This window comes from Ctenopharyngodon idella, chromosome 24 (assembly GCF_019924925.1).
Source record: "Ctenopharyngodon idella isolate HZGC_01 chromosome 24, HZGC01, whole genome shotgun sequence".
Lineage (NCBI taxonomy): Eukaryota > Metazoa > Chordata > Actinopteri > Cypriniformes > Xenocyprididae > Ctenopharyngodon > Ctenopharyngodon idella.
Window position 1 is genome coordinate 4,104,136 of NC_067243.1, and position 27,563 is coordinate 4,131,698.

The 27,563-nt window shown below is 34.8% G+C and overlaps 2 long non-coding RNA genes across 2 annotated transcripts; both read right to left on the reverse strand.

Moving 5' to 3' along the window:
- Positions 1-380: 380 nt before the first annotated feature.
- Positions 381-18,970, reverse strand: LOC127507069 (uncharacterized). The gene is made up of 10 exons (XR_007928225.1): positions 18,615-18,970; positions 18,297-18,416; positions 17,823-17,980; positions 13,615-14,293; positions 13,212-13,328; positions 4,336-7,854; positions 1,840-4,001; positions 1,557-1,664; positions 1,426-1,479; positions 381-876 (listed from the first exon to the last, which is right to left on the reverse strand). It is a non-coding gene; the product is annotated as an uncharacterized LOC127507069 (long non-coding RNA).
- Positions 18,971-20,000: 1,030 nt separating this feature from the next.
- On the reverse strand, positions 20,001-24,300 carry LOC127507070 (uncharacterized). The gene is made up of 3 exons (XR_007928226.1): positions 22,335-24,300; positions 21,984-22,127; positions 20,001-21,666 (listed from the first exon to the last, which is right to left on the reverse strand). It is a non-coding gene; the product is annotated as an uncharacterized LOC127507070 (long non-coding RNA).
- Between the last annotated feature and the right edge of the window lie 3,263 nt (positions 24,301-27,563).

A 27,563-nucleotide genomic window follows, 5' to 3' on the forward strand; every position in this document is an offset into this window, starting at 1 on the left:
TGCATTGTATGATCTCATTAATAATTGTAAACACAATTATAATACATTATAATACTCATCTATTCATTGAACACACCTTTAGAAATTATAATACATTAAAACACATCACAAAAAAAAAAAAATTTCAGAATCTGTGAATATTCTAATGTATTTTAACTTTGGTTACAGTTATTTATGAAAAGATATAATGCATTATAATGTACATTATGAATACCTTATAGTGCATTATGTATAAGGGCTTTAAGTGAAGTGTTACATAAATTATATTCTATATATATTATATTTGAGTTGACCAAACTTAACATTTTAAGACAGTACAAACACTCACTTTTTTAAGTTGAATTTTTTTTTTTTTTTTTTTTTACAAAAAAAACCCCATATTGAGTAATCATAACTGACGTGATATTAAAGCAAATTGGAATGGATGAATTTACTTGTACAAAAACTGTTTATCCATTGAAAGTGCAAAGGGAAAATTCGACAAAATAAAAATATTCACTTGCATGTATGATTTAATAACTGTAAAATAAAGGGCTAAGCACAATATTTGCATATGAATGTACAGAAACATACAGGAAATGCACAGAATGTCAAAACAAAACTCTTTTAACTTTATAACCATTAAAAATTCATGATAAATTCTTTTTAGGAAACATTTTACATTAAGATGACTTCAGAAGAGAATATATGATAGTGAATGTTGATGGCAGTCAAATTTAAAGATGAGACACTTTAACTGATGACAGTATGGATATATTTCTGTGGATCATGTGAAGCTGTGGTGGTCAATCTGTTGCATCAGAACCAAATTGTCAATTGACTGAGTCCTGGATATTTCTTTATCTTCATCATCGTCATCTTCAAAGGTAAGTGTTTCTGTGAGAGATGACGTGAAACAAAACAGAAGTTTCCTCAGATCTGGTACCTTTTAAAAAGCTGCTGTCTGTAACTTTTTTGTGTTCAAAATGTACAAAAATTATATAATGAGCGAGTACATCATGAATCTATTTTCCAAACCATGTTTTTGTATTATCCTGAATCACTACGGTACACCTATAATAAGTGTTTATATCGGGACTATTTTAGACTGGATCGGGTCGTACCGCTGCGGATGATCACAGTACCTGCGTGATTCGTCATAGACATAAACAGAGAGAAGTAGTTCCGGCTACAATGTTCTTCCGCAAGACACATGCAACAGTTCTGTTTATTATTAACCGCTAGAGCGCCAAAAGATACAGACTGCAGCTTTAAAGGTATTTTACACTCATCATATTAAAGTTTCAATTTATATTGCCACAATATGAAGCTCAAAAAATGCCTGATGTGTATAAAAGCTGTAAACATGGAATTATAAACATGTTCGTAACACAAAACCACTGATAGAGAAAACAAGCATTTGTGGACTTTTGACTCAAAACTGACCTTCTGTCACTTGAGCAGGAAAAGAATGAAACTCAACTGTCACTGTAATGGTGGCTGAAATGAAAAGCTCAGTTAGTTTAAGACTATAAAGAAATGCTTTAATTTATGTCAAATACGTGTGTAATGCATACTTCCGCGGCGTACTGCTCTAATCTCATCCTCGTGTTTAATCCCGTAGAAACCAAGTGTGCGATTCTTCTTCAGTGTGTTGTAATGGTAGAGAAGTATAGTGTTGTCATCTGTGAGAGGAACAGCAGACACGTTTTCCTCATTAAGGTCGTGCCTTCAGAATTATGTTATTTATGTGCAAACGCGTTAATCTCAGGCTTCTCAACTGATAATATCTACATTCAAACACAGATTTTCTTTGTTATTCTTCACATGTGACAGAAACAGAAGACTGAAGTGACTCACATTGGTCTTCAGGAATGAGTTTTCTCTTCAGCTCCTCCACTGTGGTGTTCCTGAATTCCTCCTCTGAGTTCGACACACACACTTTCATTCTCTCATGTTTGTTTATCTCATCTTTAAAGTAGATCTGAAAACTCATTTTGAATGAGATCCAACCTGTACTGAATTACCTTTGAATGTAGAATTATCTGTGAGACTGTGGTTATTGTTTAACTTTGATTAGCCTCAGTCTCCACCTATTTCAGCTCCTTCTTGACTTCCAAAAAGCCTTCGATACTGTTAGCCTTAACTTCATCTTTAGTTGTGCAGTGTTGGGAGTAACGCATTATATTACAGTAGGTCTAATATATTACTTTTTGCTGTAACGCAGTAACATAACGCATTACTAATAAAATCTGGGTAATATTATACTCGTTACAATCTCAGTACAACGCATTTTAACCCGAAATTAAGTGGGTTTAAGTTTTATTTTTTACCAACACTTTAAGACATTCAGCACCAGAGAAAAAAATCTAAAAGTAAAATAGATCCTCCGTTGAGGATCACTGCAGTCATTCTGCTACACCACATCGCCCTCCACTGGATCTACAGTGAGCAGCAATAAATTACGTTTTAGCATTTTATGCCGTCATACTTCTGTGGTTATTTTGGTGAAAGTAACTCAAAAGTAGCGTAACGCATTACAATTCAGAGATAGTAATATTGTAATTACTTTCAAATGACAGTAACTAGTAATATATAATTTATTACATTTTGAACTTGCCCAACCAAGCAATTGTTTGATTTTGCCATAAGAGTCAGAGGTTTTGTGAATTTAGTTTGAAGATTTGGATTTGTGTTTAATGTTTTGATTAGATGAGTGACGGTTTTGATAAACGTTTTAGCAATTCAGAAAAAACTGTAATATTTCGATTATATTTTTTTTTTTAACATGACAAATGTCACTTCTCCACACTCCACACTTTTTGTCCATTGTAGTGTAAACATAAATTTGGTTCGTCTCAATTCACACACTTATACATTATGTTTTTAAGTATCAAGAGTATGATTAATGTGTTCACTTTAAAGACCCGGATGATGCACTAAACAAAAAGAAAATGTTGGACACTTCTTTCACTCGACTGTCACAGATTTAATTATCTAGAGGAGAGGTGGAGCTTCAGACACTAATGATGAATGACAAAATAACATTATAAAACTCATACACTACACGGATGAGTACATAGTGTGCTATTTGCAGTGCAACTTGTGGCATTTTCAACAAACAAAATGTTTGCACTTTCCACTGTTATAGCTGAAATATCTAACAAAAAATATAAATGTCACTGGGAAATCATACAGCGTGGTCTCATAGAGAACACTATATATGATGCAATTATATTGCATATTACATTTATAGCCCTCTTATTTACAGCAGTATGAGGTGTAAAGAATTATGGTCTTCATTCTCAAGATTATCATCTTTTAACTTCCTGAAAGTCTGTACAAATATGGGTAAAAGGGCTTTGGTTACGCTGCTCCATTTCACTGAAATCAGTTATATTATGTTTTATAAATTGTTTATAAATTTTGCTTTAAAGAGTTGGTCAAATGAGATTTCTACGATATTTGGCCACTCAAATAGGAAATGTCCCCGGTTTCCATTTCAAAAATCTGGAATTGGAGTAGAAATATGATTATGTAATTCTAAACTTTCTTTATTATAAAAAACATCACTGAGTGTAATTTAAGTGTTTGTATATAAATAAGTTCATTTTAACCTTCAATATAATAGCAATGTAGTACCAACTGACTTACAGCATTAGTTGAGAGATTTTTTTCCTCTAGAAAATTTGCCATGTACTGTAACTGAAATACTACATCCAAAATAATCGATATCGAATCGAAATCATAATCGAATCAAAAGCATGTGAATAGTAATCGAATCGAATCGTGAAAATTGTCTCAATACCCAGCCCTAGTAAATAATATTGATATTACACTTCAACCCTCAGTATGAATATACATTTATAATGGATTATGTGTGCCGTTTCATTACTGCAACATGCTTGAAACTTCCTCTTTGAATTCAGTGTGAGTATGATGCATTTACAAGCTAAGGGTTAATTTTTCCATAGATTTGGTCCTGGACATTCCTTCATGTTCCTCTTTAGATGGACCTGAACCTGTGAGAGATGAAGTGGAGCAGAAGAACACAAGATGAGTGATCTCTGTTGACATAGATCTGTCTATCGGTACCTTTAATTGTGTGAAGATCTTTTACATGTCTATACTAATAAAGTTTGAATTCATATGGCCATGAAGGGAACTTGGGCTATATTTAATTTCTGCACACAAATTTGATTTCATGGCAACTTTAATGTTAAATCATTAGCCTTATTGTAAAGTCACTAATATTCCTATTAAAACCCCTAGAGAAAACAAGCATTTGTGGACTTTTAAAACCAGTTACTGAGACATAGTGTTCTAGTGACAACTTTTTCAACAGTTTTTACACACCTCTTCCTCCAGTCTGTGGTGGTCTCCTATTGTAAATAAGAGCCCTGTGTTGAATGGCACTGTAACGTGTACGAAATACACACGATAGCTGTTTTACATTGCAGACGAGTCTGCCGTCTTCATCTATGAAAGAAACAACAACATCATCATCAGACACAGGTGCTATCTGCTTCAGAATTATGGGTTTTCTTTGCAGTCTTTCAACTGATAAGAGCTAAATCAACATTCAAATATACAGATTCTCTTGTTGCACGTTATTCTACAATGCGTGTACTTACCTAAGAAAATGGATAATGTAAGGTAGGCCTAATTACATGGGTTAATGTTAGGTTCAGTACCTAATTAAATTACATGTACATGCGGAACAGGACTGTAAAATAAAGTGCTACTGACTTCCTTTATGTGTATATTTCACATTGCAGAAACATATCATTAGAATAGAAACACAACACTTAGGTTATTTTACAGTGAAACTGGCATACAATTTTAAGTGCTGCATGGTGATCCAGGCTCTTCATTATTTTCATTTAGGTAAAATGATATTTTTTATCCTTTTATTCTTTCTATCAGCCAATAACTCTGAAAGAAAACGAGTCGAGAGAACAGATCAAAAATCTGATTGACAGATAAATCACGCGCTCTTATACCAGTGTTGTTGATGTTCTGGTTATTTCAGTGTCTCAGTTTTTAAGCGATACTAGATGACCCATTTCAGGTGCAATGCAGCCAAAATTACAATTTAAAATCAATCACAGCTGTGGAAATATACCTTTATATTATTAATTCAGCTTCATATTATGGAAAGGCTACTTTCTATGACTTTAATACCCTGTAGTCATGGTGAGATTAGGTTCCTTCAATCTAAAAAACAAGAATTGAAAAAGAACCGAAAACAGGAGCAATCGATTCTTGGAATCGACTCCAGTCACTTCCTGAACCAGGAATCGGACTCCATTCCCAAAATGTAGGAATCGAACAGAAGGCGGAAGCTGTTGCAGTAGTTTGCAGTTTAATCAGCAGAAGCCAGCTTCAAGTCTCACAAGGAGTTTGTAGGCGCTCTGCGTACATTCAAATCCTCACAACAATTTTACTCTAACAGAGTCAACTAAATACGTCATTACTTCAGGTTGAATGATTCTGATTGGCTCAGAAAAACAGACAAAATTAGTAATCTTCCACACATGGACAGATTGTCAGAAGCATATCTCCATCTATAATGATGCTGACGCTCAGACCCTGAACTTGGGCACAGGATGTCTTGATGAGTCATGAAAAGGCGTCTGCAGGTCTCCAGCAGAGTGCCAGTTGTTCATCAGTACCCATGATGGACCTGACATACACAGATACACATGATTCACAGCTTCTTCAGGCTAAAGTTGGCCCAGGCTTTAACTATAAACAGGAAAGATTCCCAAAACATACTGATAAGTTGTACTTTTCTCTCTGTGAGAGGTACAGACAACATTCAGAATTAGTGTTTGACGATTAAAAGGAAAATAAATGCTTTAACATACATTCAAGAAGTCAAATAATTTAATCTTTAGAAAGAGAAATGTTTATTAATAACTTGATTATATATCACTCAAAATATATATATTGAAGCAGCAGTGGATCCCAGAATCCACTCTTCAAAATAATTATAAAATCAGAGCTCTTTTCCAGAGAGAGATAATGACAGTTCTTTGTAATACCATACTGGAATAATGAAAAAAGTGTGGTCTTGTCTCCTAAGTATCTGCTTACTGGAGAAATAACATTTAAATTAATTTACAGATGTTACCTGACCAAAGCCTTTCTTAAGAAATATAAGTCAGATATTGAAGTGAATTGTTCTTTCTGTCGCTCTGCTGAGGAAGATTTCATTCACTTGTTTTGGAAATGTACCCACACAGAGACATTTTGGTACTACTAATAAAGAGTTTGGATGGAAACTGATTTATTAATAATTAAATGAGTCTAGTTATACACATGAGAATAAAACACTCATCAATCACCGCAGTGAGCTTAAAACATCAGTCATTTTTATTCAGTTTAATTTAATATAGGCTCATTTCTGTCCTTTTTATATAAACACAAAGTAGGTGTGTCTCAATTCATGTACCTGCACTAAAATAATACAATATTTAGTTGAATATAAAAGCTCTTCCAGAGAGAAAACAAGCATTTAGTCACTTTTAAAACTATAAATGGTCCTTATATAAAAATGTATATATCCTTTATACACACTTTTATGAAAGAATTAATTAAATCTTTATTTCGAACTCAAACTATTAAAAGAAAAAAATACGTACAAATCAATAACAGAATAAACCAACATTTTGACATAATACTCAACCCGCTCAAAAAGAGACAGACAGAGGCTGTAGGCTTATCAGACACTACCCCAGTGCTTACCAAAACCAAATCAAACAAGACAAATCAGAAATACCATTTTAAATCATATGAAAATGCTACTCCAATTTACATGCTACTTTATCTAGCTATTAATATAAGAACAAACAACAAAAATCAAGCATCAACAACAGTGTTGAATCATCACTCTCCCTCCTCACTTCTGTGCTTATCAAAAACAAATCTTTTTACCTTTTTTTAAATTGCAACATATTTACACTTTGTTTGATCGATTCGTTCAGACTATTCCACAAAACCACCCCACGAATCAGCTGTTTATTTTTTTCTTTATAGATCATTTGTGCAATTTTAATTTCTACCAAATATTTAAACTTTAAAGTGTGTAATTTTAAACACAGTAAACTGGTATTCTCATGATATCCTATACTTTGTTTACTACTTGCTCTTTTTTTTTGTATTGTGTTTAATGTCTGTAAGGTGGTTTTGTACTAAAAAGAAACCAACTACAATCTCACATAATGATCATAAATATATATATATATATATATATAAGCACAATGTTTGTCTTCATAATCTTTCATCATAACTTGATTCACCTCAGAAACACTTTTCTCCTCAGTCTGTGAACTGTGTTGTGTTAAAATTCACAGTAACACTTTATTTTGATGATCCACTTCAGACATTCAACTATGAGTAACTTTACAACTTGTATGCAGTAGTAAAGTTACTCATAGTTATCAGAATGTCAAAGTGAACTATTGAAATAAATTTTAACCAAGTTCTCTACTGTTGGAATATATTCTCTGTGAACTTTATGGATGCTACATTAAAGGTTTAATATTCAGTTTCACCTGCAGTTCAGATAAACATACTGTTTTTGGTACAGGAGAGTCGTTCAGTGCGATCTCCTGTCCGTTATAAATTCACTTCACTCAAACACTTTACTGTAAGAGGGAGACATCTGAACAGAATATATATGTACATTTCAATGATATCTCACTTTACCTGATCAGATCACAGTATGAATATATTTATGTATACGTATATTTTTATATTTACTGAATTAATTTATGCAACATGATCCACTGGATTCCTCCTGCTGCATATCAGCCAGTCTTTCCATAGATCCAGTCCTGGGAACTCCTTTATCTTCATCTGGAGGTGTACCTGATATGGAACAGAACAATAAAAGATCTGTCAGAAACTGAATTATATTGTGTCTTGAATCTGTTTTACACTCATCATAATACAGTTTATATTAATATTATGTAGGAGATCTGTGGGATTATTATTCATTTCTGTCCATTTTTGTATGAGCATGTTTTACACTATATGTGTTCATCAGTCAGAGAACATTAAAGCAATTATGAAGCACAAAACTCAGTAAAAATATAAACAAACCAATGTTTTGACCAACATTCTATAAACTGTGTAAAATAATTTACAGTAATGGCATGATTTTGAGAAGTCGCCCTAAAACATAGTTCAATCTTCCCAGATAACAAAGAAATGTGCTAAGAATGTGAAGATTAGTAAAACATTAAGAGAATGTTCCATATTATTATTTTACAAACATCATGGGAATGTTACTTTTGAATGTTTTGAAACAAGCAGTAACATTTAAAAAACACTTGACACATCTAACTGAAACGTTTCAGAAAACACTTTTCACACCATGAGCAATGTATAAATAATGTTTCTAAAAACACAAAACGTACATGAGTTTAAGAGCAGAATTCACTAACGTGTTTCTAATTTAAAATCACTGCTATAGAGAAAACAAGTGATTATCTTCAGTAACGACATGAAGAGTAGATGAACACTGATGTTACCTCCTCAACTGATATAAAGTTGGTCTGACGTTGGACATTTGACATTCGTCAGATATTCAGCTTAGAAAACACTTCAATAGAGCAATAATGATTCAGTATAAGAACAAAAAACAGGTTGTGTTCAAACTGTTTTAAAATGTATAAGAGAACACACAATGTAGTTTATGTGTTTAATCTGCTTTGCGGTTTAGAAACATATACATTCTGTAATGTAAAATAGCAGATAGGGACCATCTACAAAGTACAAAACCAAGAGGAAAAAAGCTCAATTGTTCCATGATTTACTCTTGGAAAAAGGCGATCAAACTGTGTACATTCACTCAACCACACACACACACACATGCGCACACACACAAACACACGCACAGTCTCACATGGTAAAAACACTGTAAATGTTATATATTTGAAAGAATAAAAGTAGTGGTAATAGTGTTGAAGAAAAAGAAGTTTTACATTTTGAGTAAAAACCATAATATTTAGTTCCAAATTCAAATAGTGTGATCTATAACTAGGACCTAAAAGAATTGCTTTCAGTTGGTTTACTATGATAAGAGATGCAGAAACAATGCTACCGAGATTCAGATGTGATAATAAATTTATATTAATTGTTCGAATCTAGAGGCTGTGCTGTTTCTGGCTCTTAGAAGAGCATTTTAAGGTTGGTTTTATTCACAGAACTGAAGCACAAGGCATGCTATTGATATTCAAAGACAGACATAAACTCACTGAAAATAAATAAAGTGATCTAACTCAACTTTAAACGCTGTGTGTCGTTACTGGTTCATAGAAGAACAATTTAAGGCTGGTTTCATTCCGAAAACTACAGCACAACTCGTGTTATTGAAAGCAAAATTTGTGTCGTCTCCATGTGGACGGAAACAACTTCATCATGTTCCTCTAGGGGGCAGTAATACACACACTCTTTAGGAGGCTTTGAGAGATTTCTCACAATAGTTGAGTTTCAAGAACATCTTCAGCATCACTTTTGACAATTAAACCAACAGCAAATACCTTTTTTTTTTTCAATGCCACTGTGACCCTGGGCTTGGCTGGAGTTTAAAAGATTCTTATAATTATCTTATTAATATCAGTAAAGGTTCATAATAGCTGAGCTTATTCAAATTTGTTTCATAATTGATTAACTTTTCAGTATCATTCAATGTATGGATTTCAGAACTGAACTGAACTGAGCTGAATGATGACACAGCTGTGCTTTATGAGGCTTTATTGTTGAATTCAGCATGTTTCCTGATGAACTTTGACACATTACACTGTTATTGAACTACATTAAATTAACATTGAACCAAATTGATTTAAATAATTACTTTGTCTTTTTAAAGACAGCTGAATTAGCACTTATTTCTTAATTGAAGAAATAAAGGTTACTTACTTGCCTTGAATTAGGAATTGTAACAAGAAAAAAAACAATATCAAAATGTTTTTATAGAAAGACACTCTCTGTGAACCATAAAGGTTATAACCCCTCCGGATCGCACCTGCCTGCTCCAGTCCACGTGTAAGTCGGGCGCTCTAACAAGGAGGCTAAAGACCGCAATCTCTCGTGTCAGTCGCTAGAGCATCTCTTGAGTTCAGGGGAGTGAGGTTTACACACAGCTCTTACTAGCCTACATCTGTTACATTTTCATACTTGGTCCTTTTCAGGGGTCTGAGCATGTGTTTTTGGCCTGTCCCAGGTGAAAAAAATACTATAGTAATTTATAGTAAGCTGAAAGTGACCTCAGTCCTTTTGGTGTTCACAATCTAGTGGACTCAAAAGAGAACTTCGAAGCTTCATGAAGCAGTGTTTTGAAATCGCCCATCACTAGATATTGTTGAATAAAGTCGTTATTTTGTTTTTTTGGCGCACAAAAAGTATTCTCGTCTCTTTATAACGTTAAGGTTGAACCACTGCAGTCACATGACTGTTTTAAATACGTCTTTAGTAGCTTTCTTGAAAGTGTTCATTATCTTGCTGGCAATGCAGGCCTCACTGAGCCATCGGATTTCATCAAAAATATCTTAATTTGTGTTCTGAAGATGAACAAAGGTCTTAAGGGTGTGGAACGACATGAGGGTGAGTAATTAATGACAGCATTTTCATTTTTGGGTGAACTAACCCTTTAAAATTAATCACAGAGTAAAACATGTCATTTCCTGTGTCCCGCAGGTGGCGCTATGACTGTAACTGAATAATGCCATGTAGATGTCTTCAGGTCAGGACTGTAATAAATCATGTGAAGTTTGGGGCAGATCATACATTGTATGCCCGAGTTACAACAACTTCCTGTTTCATGACGAAACATCGAATTTTGTCAGGCCGCCACGGACACGCCCTTCATCGAAAACTCTAGATCTTCGCAATTTAAAGTTGCAAAGGCCTTTAGATTAGACTGATAAAATATGACGTTGATCTGATTAAAGCTCTAGGAGGAGTTCAGTAAAGTACAATGTATGAAAATGACAAAAACTGCACAAATTTTCCAAAGAAAACTCAAAATATCTCACTTCCTGTTGGGTTTCAGATTTTGCACCCAGGGGCTTTTTTGTAGGGATTGGGCTGTTACATGTGTCTACCAAATTTCATACCTGTATTTCATACCTGTCCATTTTCCATCTTAAAAACAAAAATATGTGAACAAGATGCAAGTTCAATGTAAGTGTAAATGCAAGTGTAAAATGATTATATTTATTAAAATTATTACATGGATGCTGTCTTATTGGGAGAATAAAAACCCTCCCCACACCTTCCACAAACCCTACCAAATAAACACTTTTAATATTATTAAACACTCATTCACAGTTTATTTCCACTTTTAGAACATTAATATAGTTTTTATTGAAAATAAATGTCAGCTTGTCAAGGCGGATTTGATTGGTTTAAAAGCCAAGTTTGCGAGTCTCACGCTACTGCTGTGCCAGTGAAGACTTGTAGTTTTGCGCGTCTTTTTTTAAACTTGAGTCTCATTGTTAATACGTAGGTATTAATACGTAACTTTCAAAGACACAAAACGTACATTTTTGTACGTTTAGAAAGGTGCTAAAACGTACAATATTGACGTAATTATGGCACTAAAACGTAAAAATACTTACGTTTTTACAGCGAAAAAACGTAAAATATTTACGTATATTTCATGTCATAAAGATATATGTATAATTTCCATTTTATCGTTTTGTAGATAAATGTAAGATCCCTAAACCCCATCCCGAACCTAAACCTACCCATTTTATACAGAATGTTGAATAAAACATAGAGAACAGAATAAAACATAGAGAACAGAAATTGGTAGGAAAATGACAATTTTAGTGAAAAATATAACATTAAAACGATATTTTGAGCCACTAATCCTACACCTACCCCTAAACCTAACACCTTTAACCATTCTTTAAACTACCCACTGTTATAAATAAAAGAATGACAGACAAACAAGCGTAATCACAATAATTTATTTTTTGCGAAAATGTCAAAAGTGGTACCAAAAGTAGTTCAAATGCTGATGAGTTCCAGTCACAGTCCTCTCTGGCGGTAATAGTTTTTTATAGGGTACAGAGCAGAATTTAACTTATTAATCCATGAAAATATGATGAATCCGGCTTCTCTCCGTGAAGGCGCGCACTCATTTCAAATGTCAATCCACTGAAACACGGCATGTCGCAATCTGTGACGGAGCAGGTGAGAACCAATGAGCGTTTGATATCAGTGCCGTAAACCATGTCGTAACGCTTCTCGAGGGTGGCGCTACTTTCAGATCTGAAACATAACGAGCGCGAGCTTTGACTGTGACGGTCGCTGTTGCTGAGAATGAAGATGAAGATCGATGGATAAAGGGCTGAATTTGGATCTGTTCCTTACAAACATATGGATTCTAAAGATGTGGAGTACAGCGAACAAATAAAATGGATGTGATTTGTGAATTTATGTTGTGTTTTGGTGTATCTTATGGTTGTATTGTCAGTCACTGCATAGGAGAAAACGCCTTCTGTGTCTCACAGCAAATAAACTAAATATTACAAAATGCTTAAACAATTACAGAAATTTTATTCATAAGGTTTCAAATTGTAGTCTTGTTTAACATTATGTAATCCTCCGAAACGAGCAGCACGAGTCACGAACAGAAATGTTATTTCATATTAAGTAGATGAGTAAACTGCTTTCAATAAATTCGACTAAAAACATCGTTAAATCATTAAAGCCACGATTTTAATATTAATACATGGGAATTCATATACATTCACACTTTACGTTACATGATTTACGTTTTTATTGCTGTTAATAAGTAAGTATTTTTACGTTTTAGTGCTATAAATACGTCAATGTTGTACGTTTTTGTGTGTATGAAAACGTAAGTAAATGTACGTGTATTTACGTAAAAATACACACGTTTTCTCATGAGATCACGTTGCAACCAGACATTGGGGGGCGAAGCTAGTGTAAATAGCTTTTGCCAACAAGGGACGCTATTTGCACTAGTGTAAATTGACACTCTGTAAAAGGCATTCAGCAGAAGCAGAATCTTGCATCCCAGCTATTAAAAATTTGACATACGATATTACAATATAGGCCTATGTAGAATTTTAGTTTGAAGCAGAATTCAGTAGCCTAAACTGAACAATCATTTGTATTGCGTTAAAACATGAAGAGTCAGATTGATGACTATAATCGGAGCCTTAAATCACTTTAAACACTGTTGTTACCTCCACCAAGAAGCCTCCTAACCTCGTGAATAGTACAATCATTTTGTATGTTATAAGAACCAAGTGTACGATCATCCTCCAGTAGGCTGCCAGCGAAGATTAGTCTGTATTCCTCCCCTATAAAAAAACAACAACAACAACAAAAAAACAAATATCATGTTGGTGATTTTGTCACTGCAGTAATGGTTAATTTTGGTAAGGGTAAATCAAACAGATGCTTCTTGTAGTAGGCTACAGGGTGTTTCAGTTGAGCAGAGCTCATGAATCGACATTCAAATGTTGATACGGTTTTCCTAAATGTTTATATAATTTTCGCAAATGAAAGTTGATGGTATTTTTAAACGAGTTACAGAACCACACAAGGACCAAAACCATAAACAGAATACTGAAGAGTTCGACTTACATTGGTCGCCATAGACTCTTGTTTTGATCTCTTTAACAGTCTCCTCTGAATCCGCACACACCGTAAAAGACGTTCCGGTAGGAGTTTTGACATGAAAGACAATCCGCATTTTGAAGAATTAAAGATAAAATGAATCACCGTAAAATAAACATTGCTGTGTTTAGTTTTACTTTCACTGTTGTAACATCCGCTCGTCGTGACGTAGAGCGTGATTATTTTTAATCCAGAGCCACGCAGAACATGAAAAGATCAGTCAGAAGCTTTAATTGGGTGAAGGATCGATAATTAAAGGTCTTTTGCTTCATAAAGATCTTTTTTGATTATAATGAAGTTTTCATTTATATTGCCATTAAATGAAAACTCATGAAAGTCAATATTTTAAATAGAAAACACAATGTGTATATATGTGTGTGTAAATATGGACTTATGTTATGAAGATGTTACAAAAACTATTTAAAAAAATCATGTGGACTTTTGACTCTATAATGATGTCTGAAATGAAGGTCAGTTAAAGACTATAAAGAGATGCTTTAACTAATTTCAAATACCGCACATATGCTCTTCATGGGAGCGATGTTTTATCATGTCCTTGTGTTTAATGCCATAAAACCTCTGGCCATTCGCTCCTTTTTGTAGAGAAGTGGAGATAGACAACGTCCAGAACCATCTAAGAGCTCAACTATGAACAGCAAACACAAATGTTTTAAATATACAAGGATAGATATGTTTTGCTCATATGAAATGGCTTCAGAATGATTGTTTTTGTTTCTTTGCAAAGTTCTCAGTCTCACAGCCTCACTGAGAAGAGCTGAAGCTACAGTCAATAATACAGATTTTCTTTACAGTTATTAGTAAATTAATTACAGAATCGACTTATAGATTTTGTCTTTTAATTCTTCAACTCTCATGTTCTTGAATTCCTCCTTTGAGTTCGCCACAGATACATCTATATTGCTGCCTTCAGGCCTATCTGAAAAATAGATATAACTCATTTTGAATGTGTTCGAACTATTACAAAATTAATTTATGATTTAACATGATGCAGTGTTAGTCTCAGTTCATCTGGATTCAGTGACCTTTGACCTGAAAGTGTTTGATTCAGAGACTCGTACTTTCGTTCTGTCGTGTCTGTGATCAAACTCCTCTGATTCTAGTTACGGATTATTTCACCTGAACCGTGTTTGATTTCTGTGTTTATTTCCTTTAGTTTCTTCAGTTCATAAAAAGTTAAACATAATTTAATGATCTATAAGTATTTCACAGATTTATATACACTAATTCTATAAATCTATTCTGTCAGCACACCATAATTATACAAAAAATGATCAAGATCAATGCATTTATTTCAGGAAACTGATTTATTAATAATTAATCGAGTCTAGTTATACTCCTGAGAATAAAACACTCATCAATCACTGGTGAGGTTAAAATATCAGTCATTTTTATTCAGTTTAACGACAATAAAGACCAACAGGCTCATTTCTGTCCATTTTAGTGTAAACATAAAGTAGGTGCGTCTCAATTCACACACTTCTACATTATATATGATGTTTTTAAGTATCAGTAGTGATTAATGTGTTCACTCTGAAAATACTGAAAAGACAAATTGCACTTTAAAGACCCGGATGATGCACTAAATAAATGAAGAATATGAAGTGTGAAATGTTGGACTACGTAGTGTATAAGTGCATAGAGTAGTGTATCAATTGTGTTTTTTTGGGGGGATTTTTATCACGAAAATGTAAGGCTCAGGAAAGAAGAAGAGAAATGTAGAGAGTATGAGAGCATGTTCATGTGTTCATCAGTCAGAGAAGATCAACAATAACACAATTATGAAGCACAAAACTCATGAAACAGTAAAAATGCAAACAAACCAACTTTCTGTAAAATCACATAAACAGTGAAGCATATGATAACAGACTGACTTTGAGAAAGTGCTGATGTTTTGAGAACATCATTAAAGACCAGATAACTCTGAAAACGTTCTATTAATGTTACTGGAGGAACGTTTGTTCATAACATTGAGAGAACCTTGACAGAACGTTCCCTGTTATCTGGCAGTTAAAATACTAGTTAAAGGATTAGTTCACTTCTGAATGAAAATTTACTGATAATTCACTCACCCCCATGTCAGCTTCAAAGAGCTCTACACGATCCCAGCGAGGAATAAGGGTCTTATCTAGAGAAACCATCGGCCATTTTATAAAAATAATAAAAAAGTATATATTATTATTTATTTATTTTTTTGAAAATGTCCGATGGTTTCTCTAGATAAGACTCTTATTCCTCGTCTGGGATCATGTAGAGCTCTTTGAAGCTGCACTGAAACTGACATTTGGACCTTCAACCCGCTGAACCCCAGTGAAGTCCACTATATGGAGAAAAATCCTGGAATGTTTTCCTCAAAAACCTTCATTTCTTTTCCACTGAAGAAAGAAAGATATAAACATCTGATGACATGGAGGAGAGTAAATTATCAGGCAATTTTAATTCTGAACTGAACTAATCCTTTAAAACGTTTATAACTGAAACGTGTCTAATGTAACAGGTAGCAGGGCTCTGAACCGGTTCAAGGAACGAAAACGAAAATTTTCAACGAACGAAATGTTGACTGGAGCGTAACCAGAAACGGAAACGAAATCAAATTTAATCGTTCTGAACAGAAACGCTAATTTGAAATGTCCATTAACCGGTTAATAACGTTATTTTTTCGTTCTCTTTAATATTTTGATTTGCCAGTCAACCAATCACGAATTCAGATAGTACAGCCTATGCAAATGTGACGCTGACGCAGCGAAAGTGAGTGAGATGCTCGGGCTCAGCTGTCAAGTCATCATAGGTTAGGTAAGACACAATGGCAATGCCCTGGTGTTAGTTTTTCCGATGATATCTGTCACCAACCGTCATGCAATAGGCCTACATTTAAGTGAAAATGAATGTCAAGTAATATGCAGCTTGTTGTGCGAGAGTAGAACATGAGTTCACACAACGCCACTTCACACACCTGCAGAGCTTCTGTGAACGGAGAAAACAGAAAAAAACTATAGGCCTACATAACACATATAAAATAAAAGGGAATATTTAGGCCTATAGTCTACGCCAAATATTTCACTATATAATTAGGATTAACAAAACGAAAGAGGGGTTTATTGTGGCGCACTCCAGAGATCTAGGAAAGGAAACAGACATTCTGCTTGTTTTCGTTATTTAAGTGTCTTTTGTAAATGTATGAATTATGTCTTGATTTTACCTGCATGACCATAAATTACGGAGTACAGTTTACTGTCTTAGAAGGAAAAAAAATCCAGTGCTCGCGCCGGCGCCTCACGCACGCGCACAAATTCTTGCATTGCTTACTTGATGTCGCAGCCTGTTAAATAATTAAAATAAAATACAATCAACCAAACATATAAAATGTTACACCGCTCAATTCAATTCTGTAATACAATCTGCGCTGATATGAAGGATGATGTCGATAATGCGAGTGAAGTATAAAGCTTACATAATAAATAATAGTTTAACATTCATCTCGAAAATGGAAACCGTGCCGAATGAGAAAGGTAGGCTTCAGATTCACTTTAAATTAATTCGTTTTGCATCTTACTTAGTTTTATTTCTAATAAATAAACCTGTTTCTCGCCTTGAATAGCAATAGAAGCTGGAATGGCGTTAAAAAAGAAAAGTGAATTGTTTTAATTACGTTTATTTAGCCTGAATAGGCCAACTGTTAAGTTTGGAGGTTTTGTGGTAAAATAAAATAGGGCAGTTTTGTCATAATTTAGCCTATGTTTACAAACATTATAAACAAAGGCTAGGCTATTTGTAAACATTTTACTTTATTTAGCTACCGACAAATACATTAGGCCCTATTTCAGAATAATAAAATGCGACGTTTTTTTTCCTCTCAGGAATATCGTCGCTATTTGTAACCATGCAACAAACATTTTAAAATATCTTGAAAAAATACTTTCACTTATAAAAGTCTTTCCTTTTGTTTAATAGGTAGGCTAGCCTACATTAGGACGGACTCTTGTTATAAAGATAATTGTAGGCCTATTGGCTAAGACGGCGAATACTAATATACTAAATACTAAAACACTAAATTTATAAGAAATGTTATTGATATGGATCCATCAGTTCATGTTATTATAAAGAAGCACAATGTTTGTCTTCATAATCGTTCATCGTACAGTAATAACTTGATTCACCTCAGAAACACTTTTCTCCTCAGTCTGTGAACTGTGTTGTGTTAAAATTTACATTATCCAACACCATCCACTGGAATCCTGCTGCTGCATATCAGCCAGTTTTTCCATAGATTCAGTCCTGGGAAGTCCTTTATCTCCATCTGGAGGTGTACCTTCATCTGTGAGAGATGATGTGGAGCAGAACAACAAAAGATCCGTCAGAAACTCAATGATATTGTGTCTTGAATCTGTACCTTTAACTGTACTTGTAAGGAGGATCAATAATTCAAGATGTTTTATCTGGTTAGTTTAAACTTTGATGATAGCTGACACTTGTCTGGTGTTCTTCTGTGGTTTTATTGTGTAACAGATATATATTAAAATAATATACACAGACATTCGGTTTAAGAGCAGAATTCACTAAAGTAAATCACTTCTATAGAGCGTGACGACATGAGGGTCAGACTGAAGATTAGTGATGAACACTGATGTTACCTCTTCCACCACGCAGACGTTTAACCATGTGTATAGTACACTTATTGGATATGCCATAATAGCCAAGTGTATGATCATGGTCCAGTTGATTGCCTGCGTAGATTAGCCTCCACATGTCATCTATGAAAAACAACAGCATCAAAACATCAGCCTCATTAAGAGCTGAAGATGAATCATTTCATCATTAAGAGGGGTTTCCTGTAGGCTAATTAGCATAATTTTACTATAAACATCACCGTTAAAATATGGTTACTGTAGTAAATGATGGTTCATTTTTGTAAATCAGGGTAAATCAGACAGATGTTATTTCTTTACAACCTTTGTGAAGTTCAGGGTCTTTGATCAGATCTGATTTCCCTAATGTTTAAATCATTTTCGCCTGTAGTTATGATGTGATGTTTAATCGAATCACAGAACCACACATGCACAGAAACACTGGAGAGTTCAACCTTCATCTTCGGGAATGAAACTTCTTCTGAACTCATTAACAGTCATGTTCTTCAGCTCCTCCTCTGAATCCACATCTAGATCTACTCGTGTTGTATTTCCGGAAAGGTCTTTTACATAAATTTCGCACCTCATTTTGCAGAATTAGTGTAGAGTTTAAATCGAATATGAAATGAATATGGCGCAGTGTTTTGCTTTCACTCTCGTAACATCCGCTCAGAGATGGACTCCGCCCACCTTCTCCAGCACTCTCTTCCGGAAGTGTTTTTATATGTTCGCATGCATGTACGGGTTTGTTTGTTTATAATCTTCAATAAAAATACATTTGATGCATGCGTGCGTGAAATATTTAAAGTCATTAACACCAGGGGTGGATTAAGGTCTACACAAACGGACTCAGGGATTTAGCATGATAATATCACAGATAATTTTTTTTTTGATTTGTGTTAGACCCATCTGTAAGATTTCTTTGTTTTGTTATCAGTTTGTTTTGTTTTATGTGTCAGAAAAGTGCCTATATTGAACGTGTTTTGTCACTATCACACAATACAAGATTACTTGTCAAATAAATAAATGAACTTGAAATGACTTTAGTTCACATGTAGAGATTACAGAATGATACATGACCTCCAATAATCCTGAAAATAGGTTAAAGTGTTAGTTTACCCTCATGTTGCTCCAAACCCGTATGGGTTTCTTTCTTCTGTTGAACATAAAAGAAGATATTTTGAGGAATGTTGGGAACCGGACAGTTTTGGTGCCGATTGACTTCAACTGGTCTGTGGTGAAAAACTTGACAAATTCAGATTCTAGTCTTGTGGTAAAAATGCTTTACATTGCCAAAGAGCTCTGATCAAATCATGTTGGGCATTGTCGAATTCAGATATACCTGGTGTTTTTGATATTGGTGATTCGTTCATTATGACCTACTGTTTTCTATTTTGCATAGGCCTATTTCCACAAAATTCACTTGTGTCATGAAATATTTTACTTTAAGAGGCTGAAGTCAGAAGAGAATATAGTGAATGTTTTGGACGATAGCACACTTTAACTGATCAGGTGGATTCAGGATTCCGGCTGTTGCATATATCAGCTAATACTTCTACACTAATTCTATAAAACTCTTCTGTCAGCACACCATAATTATACAAAAAATGAACAAGATCAATGCATTTATTTCCATTCAAAAGGATGGAAATTGATTTATTAATAATTAAACGAGTCTCTCATGAAAATAAAACACACATCAATCACTGGTGAGGTTAAAGTAGTTATAATTTTTATTCAGTTTAATGGTAATAAAGACCTACAGGTTCAGTTATGTTCATTTTTATATAAACACAAAGTAGGTGCGTCTCAATTCATGTACCTGCACTAAAATAACACAATATATGTAGTTTAGTTGAATATAAAAGCTCTTCCAGAGAGAAAACATGCATTTAGTCACTTTTAAAACTATAAATTGATCCTTTATATAGAAATATATATCCTTTATACACACTTTTATGAAAGAATTAATGAAATCTTAATTTCGAACTCAAACTATTAAAAGAAGAAAAAACACAATAATATGTACAAATCAATAACAGAATGAACAAAACAAAATTTCAGTATAATACTCAACCCGTTTGAAGCCCTAGGCTTATCAGACCCAGAACCAATCATATTCATAATGCTTCTATCCTTTATAAACTGTTGTTTTCTTGGGATTCTCTGTGATTGACACGAGGTCCTCCGGCCGTGACTACAGCATATTATAAAGCATAGTCTGGAGTCTGTCTGGTTTCTGCTGCGCAGCAATAAGAGACCTTATTCCCAAATGATAGTGTTCAAAAAGGGTCAAGACGTTGACTGGAGATGCGCTAGAGTTTGTTAATGAAGCGTCGACTGTAGACGTTTGAGAGACTTGAGTCTGGTGCGTAGGAGAAAATCTATCACACTTTAAAGTGTGTAATTTTAAACACAGTAAACTGGTATTCTCATGATACCCTACTTTGTTTACTTAGTATTGAATGTCTGTAAGGTGGTTTTGTACTAAAAAGAAACCAGCTACAGTCTGCAGTCGATGTTGAAGAGTGAATAATAAGAGTTTGAGAGGTTCAGAGGATTTCCTCAGACAGTGTGAATCTGTGAACTGAAGCTTGATATTCTGATCTCAGTTCAGATACACACGTGTGTTGATGAGATCTGATCTACTGTCCATTAGAAATTCACTCAAACACTTCTGAACTATACCTGATCACATCACACGATCAATATATTTATGAGGATTATGTGAGACTGAACTACAATAAGCAACATTATTCAGTGAGGCTGCTGCATATCACATAATAGATTATCCATAGAGCAGGATCTGGGAATGATTTCAACTTCATCTTTTTGTTTGGCTCCTACATGTTCATCTACAGGTGGAGGGTATCTTCGTTTGCATGGTCTTAAAATTGCGATACCTGATGTGGAGCAGAACAACAAAAGATCCATCAGAAACCGAATGATGTCGTGTCTTCAATCTGTACTTGTGTGAAGGATCAACAATCATCATAATAAAGTTTACTTTTATATTATGTAGGGGATCTGTGGGATAATAGTTCATTTCTGTCAGTTTTTTCTAGATAAAAACAGTGACAATTTCATCGTAAACAAAATTTGTGCACGTTCCTCTGTTAGAGCTCAGGACAGAAGAGAAATGTCAATCATACAGCGTGAGTCTCATAGAGAGCATGTTCATGTGTTCATCAGTCAGACATCAATAACAATAACAGATCAACAATAACACAATTATGAAGTGAACCAATGTTTTGATGAAACTACAGTATGCAACAGGATTTATTGGGTTCAGGTTGAGTCTGCTGCATTAGAGCCAGATTATCCATAGACTGAGTCTTGTCTTTCTCTTTCTCTTTAGATTTATGTGAAAGCACACCTGTGAGAGGTGATGTGAAACAGAGAAACAAAAGATCAGTCAGAAGCTTTAATTGTGTGAAGAATCAATAATTAAAGGTCTTTTGCTTCATCGTAATGAAGTTTTGATTTATACTGCCACAAAATGAAAATCAAAAGTCAACATTTTAAATGGAACAAAACATAAAACATGTGTTTAAAGGTTGTATTTGTGTGTAAATATGGGATTATGAAAATGTCACAAAAAAAAAATCATGTGGACTTTTGACTCTATCATGACGTCTAATATGAAAAGTCAGTTAAAGGCTATAAGGAGATGCTTTAAATCATTTGAAATACCGTAGAGATCCTGATCACTGTTTCGATATTCTTTGCAAATAACATCCTTGTGTTTAATGCCATAAGAACCAAGTGTCCGATTTCTGTCTAGTCGCTTGCCTTTGTAGAGAAGTGGACAAGGTAGACTAGGACAAATGAAGACATCTATGAAATGAACACACGATGAACAGCAAAATGTTTAAATTTACACTGATAGATTACGTTTTGCTCATTAAGATTATGTTTTTGATTCTTTGCAAAGTTCTCAGTCTCACAGCCTCACTGAGAAGAGCTGAAGCTACAGTCAAACAATAATACAGATTTTCTTTATAGTTATTAGTCATTGTTAAATGAATTACAGAATCGACTTACTGATTTTGAGTTCTAATTCTTCAACTCTCATGTTCTTGAATTCCTCCTTTGAGTTCGCCACAGATACATCTATATTGCTGCCTTTATCTAATAAATAGATATAATATTTCATTTTGAATGTGCTCGACCTGCTACAAAATTAATGTATGATTTAACAGGAACTGATACAGCATGAGCATGTGATGCAGTATTAGTTTCAGTTTCATTTGTATTCAGCAAGCGTCCACTGTCAGCACAATGTTTGTTTTCATAATCTTTCACCATGTAACTTGCTTTATCTTGTGAAACAACATTTTCTTTCAGTCTATAAACTGTATTGCATAAAAATTCTCAGTAACACTTCATTTTGATGGTCCAATACTTTAAACATTGGATGAAGTGGTTTGTTTCTCTTTAATACAGATGATGCTGAGTCATTAATAAATTAGTCATGTCAAAAAATGATGATAACTGATGTATTTTTCCATGAGTCCACTATGTTAGCTGTTATTGTTTGGTAGCTTGTTTAATACCGCAGCTTGTTATAAGTCACCCACTACAACTGACACGGCGATAAGCCTGTGTGTGAACTGATATTAATATTGTTGATCTATCGTTGTGTTGGTTTTGCTCAAATATGATGTTAAGTGGCTTGCTGACATTCTCTGTCCCAGACAAAACCTAAAATACTACATGGGGAACGCAAGATAGTTTAATAATTATAACATGACCGCGTGGTGAACCTATGAATCTAACTCATATTTAAACAACTATCGCTTTGTGTTGTTGGCCAGATAAAATGTCAGAGAAAAGAATAACAGACATAAGATCAATTTTTTTCAATGCACCAAAACACAAAATTCCCCATATTAAAAGTGCAGTATGTAAGATTTCTGTCCGCTAGAGGTCGCTAGAGGTCTATTCAAAACAAAGGCGTAGCTTGATGACGGCAAGTTTGAGCGCAGAATTTTGGGACATGTGGTCTTAACAGCCGGTGGAAAAGAATCGGGATAGGACTCGGGAAGAAATCATATTCATGGATGCGATTATTAACGTTACTGTAGTATGAAGCAGAGCAGGAGCGAGTGTTGTGGGAGCTGAATGAGGAGCTGGAGCGATTGCGCAACACACGCCTCACGAGCAGCGGGACTTTTATTACGCCACAGTCACCGGCGCTGCTTCCGCTTTTCCGGTCATGAGTATGAGGTAACAGCTCTGTTTATCATATTAGATACATTTGAGAGTGTTGAAAATGATGTTATAACATTACCCTGTGCGTTCACTCAGCAGCTGCGGTTGTTTTCTGTCTATAAATATATCAAAACAGTTGTTCCCTTGTCTATTAAAACATGTAAATATTAAAGAGTCTTTGGTGTTTCCATGGTTTCTACAAAATAAAACCAGAAACCGAGGGTAACGCGGGTATAACGCAATTGACAGGCGACTCCTCACACGTCCCGGAGCCTTGGTTAAAATTGTAATTTTCTCACGATTTACAAATAGTTGGAAACATTTGGGATATTGTAAGTGCTCAAGTAAACAAAATATATAACACTGGCCTAGTGGTTTTTGGATTCTCCAGCTTTGTTGTTGTTGAGCAACCGAAGCGCAAGCTGTTAAAGCTCCGCCTTCTTCTGGAAAGGGGGCGGGAGCAGCAGCTCATTTGCATTTAAAGGGACACACACAAAAACGGCGTGTTTTTGCTCACACCCAAATAGGGGCAAATTTGACAAGCTATAATAAATGATCTGTGGGGTATTTTGAACTGAAACTTCACACACACATTCTGGAGACACCAGAGACTTATATTACATCTTATGAAAGGGGCATTATAGATCCACTTTAAACAATAAAACAGTTATGAAGCTCAAAACTGTAAACAAGCCAATGATTTGGTCAACATTCTTTAAATTGTATGCAATCAGTCAGAAGCTATAATCTATTATGTGATATGCAGCAGCCTCAGTGAATAATGTTGTTTATTATAGTTCAGCCTCACATAATCCTCATATATACAGTTGCAACAAAAAGTTTGTGAACCACTTGCAGAATCTGTGAAAATGAGCAAAATTTTAACAAAATAAGAGAGATCATACAAAATGCATGTTATTTTTTGTTTAGTACTGTCCTGAGTAAGATATTTTACATAAAAGATGTTTACATATAATCCATAAGACAAAAAATAGCTGAATTTATTAAAATAACCCAGTTCATAAGTTTGTGAACCATTGATTCTTAATACTGTGTGTGGTTACCTGATGATCTACGGCTGTTTGTTTGTTGTGTGATGGTTGTTCATGAGTCTCTTGTTTATTCTGAGCAGTTAAACTGAGCTCTGTTCTTCAGAAAAATCCTCCAGCTCCTGCAGATTCTTCAGTTTTCCAGGATTTTTTGCAGGATTTTTACTTCTGGAGCATCAGTGAATGTTTGAACCTTTTTTAATAGTTGTGTTTGAGTCCCTCAGTTGTCCTCAGTGTGAAAAGACGGATCTCAAAATCATTCAGTCACTGCTGGAAAGGGTTCAAATATGCAGAAGATGCTGGAAAACTGAAGAATTTTTGGGACCTGGAGGATTTTTCTGAAGAACAGAGCTCAGTTTAACTGCTCAGGACAAACAAGAGACTCATGAACAACATCACAAAACAAACAAACAGTCGTAGATCATCCAGGTAACCACACACAGTATTAAGAATCAAGGGTTCACAAACTTATGAACTGGGTTATTTTAATAAATTCAGCTATTTTTTTGTCTTATGGATTATATGTAAACATCTTTTATGTAAAATATCTTACTCAGGACAGTACTAAATAAAAAATAACATGCATTTTGTATGATCTTATTTTGTTAAAATTTTGCACATTTTCACAGATTCTGCAAGTGGTTCACATACTTTTTGTTGCAACTGTATTTATGAGGATTATGTGAGGCTGAACTATAATAAACAACATTATTCACTGAGGCTGCTGCATATCACATAATAGATTATCCATAGAGCGGGACCTGGGAATTATTTTATCTTCATCTTCAGGTAGAGGTGGTCTTTGTTTGGCTCCTTCATCTTCATCTTCATCTGCAGGTAGAGGGTATATTCATTTGCGTACTGATAAAACAATAACACAATTATGAAGCACAAAACTCAGTGAAAATTACGTCCCGTGACGTAGATGCTGACTTCAGAGGAACATATATGATAGTGACTGTTCAGGGGTGTAAATTTTAATCATATTACACATTAACTGATGACAGTACGAATATATTTCTGTGGATCATGTGAAGCTGTACTGAACTATAATACTATAATACACATCAGACTGTTTCATCAGAGCAAAATGTTCAATAGACGTAGACATTTCTTTATCTTCATCATCATCATCATCTTCAGAGGAATATGGTTCTGGGAAAGAAACTAAACTGATTTTTTTTCCAGTCTATTGGTGCCTTAATTGTGTGAAGGATCAATAATTAAAGTTATTTTACACGCATCATAATAAAGCTTCAGTTTATATTGCCACAAAATGAAGCACAAAACTCATGAAAAAAAGGCCTGATGTGTATAAAAGCTGTAAACATGGAATTATAACATGTTCGTAACACAAAACTGAGAGAAAACAAGCATTTGTGGAGTTTTGAAAAGAGATACTGACCTGTTCCAGAACGTTTCTGTGTAATGCTGGCTGAAATGAAAAGCTCAGTTAGTTTAAGACTATGAAGAAATGCTTGAAATAATGTCAGATACTTGTGTGATGCACACCTCCACGGCGTACTGCAATAATCTTATCCTCAGTCTCCACCCGCTATTTCAGCTCTTCCTCCCATTTCAAACTTCCAAAATCCTTCGACACTGCTGGTTTCATCTTTAGTTCGAGGTAAAACTATAAAATGCCTGTGTACAGTTGGAGTGTGTCCTGCAGGGGGCGGCAGTGATTCGCCGATTCTCATTAATCACTTTCTGCTGAAGAAGAACATCGTCATAATAATAATAATCATCATCAGGTGCCAAAATTAGATTAATCAAGATTAATTGATCAATATTAAAACGACCATATTACACTTCTGATTATTAATCTGACATTCATATGGTGTTTGTGAACTGTGTAAAGATGACAACAGGCCTAATGCAGCTGCCGTAGAAGCGTGATTTAATTATATCTCTGCTCGTGTCAGTAATCAGCTAATTATAACAAGCGGCGAATAACATAATTAGTAGCACTTTATTACATTAACATTTTTAATGTGTTAAATTCACCATAGTATCTGGTTTAACAGTAAAACTGTGGAATCTCAATATCATCAGCTAAAATAAACTAAAGTAAAATGAAGAAGCTTCTCACACAATCTGAAGATCTGTTAATCTATAACAGTGATAAACTGCTGTTACTAAAGCCAAGATGATCAATCTTCAAGATGTGATTGTTAGAATTAAAATGTATTAAAACCATATTTTTCTTCTGTTTCAGATCAATCAGATCATCATCAGTGAGTATCTGAACGCTTCATATGAACATCAGCAGAACAAACAGATGAATGTGTTTCAGTGACGAACAGGAAGTGATGCGGTTGTGAATGTGTTTCAGTGACGAACAGGAAGTGATGCGGTTGTGAATGTGTTTCAGTGACGAACAGGAAGTGATGCGGTTGTGAATGTGTTTCAGTGACGTACAGGAAGTGATGCGGTTGTGAATGTGTTTCAGTGACGTACAGGAAGTGATGCGGTTGTGAATGTGTTTCAGTGACGTACAGGAAGTGATGCGGTTGTGAATGTGTTTCAGTGACAACGTACAGGAAGTGATGCGGTTGTGAATGTGTTTCAGTGACAACGTACAGGAAGTGATGCGGTTGTGAATGTGTTTCAGTGACGTACAGGAAGTGATGCGGTTGTGAATGTGTTTCAGTGACGTACAGGAAGTGATGCGGTTGTGAATGTGTTTCAGTGACGAACAGGAAGTGATGCGGTTGTGAATGTGTTTCAGTGACGAACAGGAAGTGATGCGGTTGTGAATGTGTTTCAGTGACGTACAGGAAGTGATGCGGTTGTGAATGTGTTTCAGTGACGTACAGGAAGTGATGCGGTTGTGAATGTGTTTCAGTGACGTACAGGAAGTGATGCGGTTGTGAATGTGTTTCAGTGACGTACAGGAAGTGATGCGGTTGTGAATGTGTTTCAGTGACGTACAGGAAGTGATGCGGTTGTGAATGTGTTTCAGTGACGTACAGGGAGCTCAGCATCAGACAGATCTATGAGAGATACA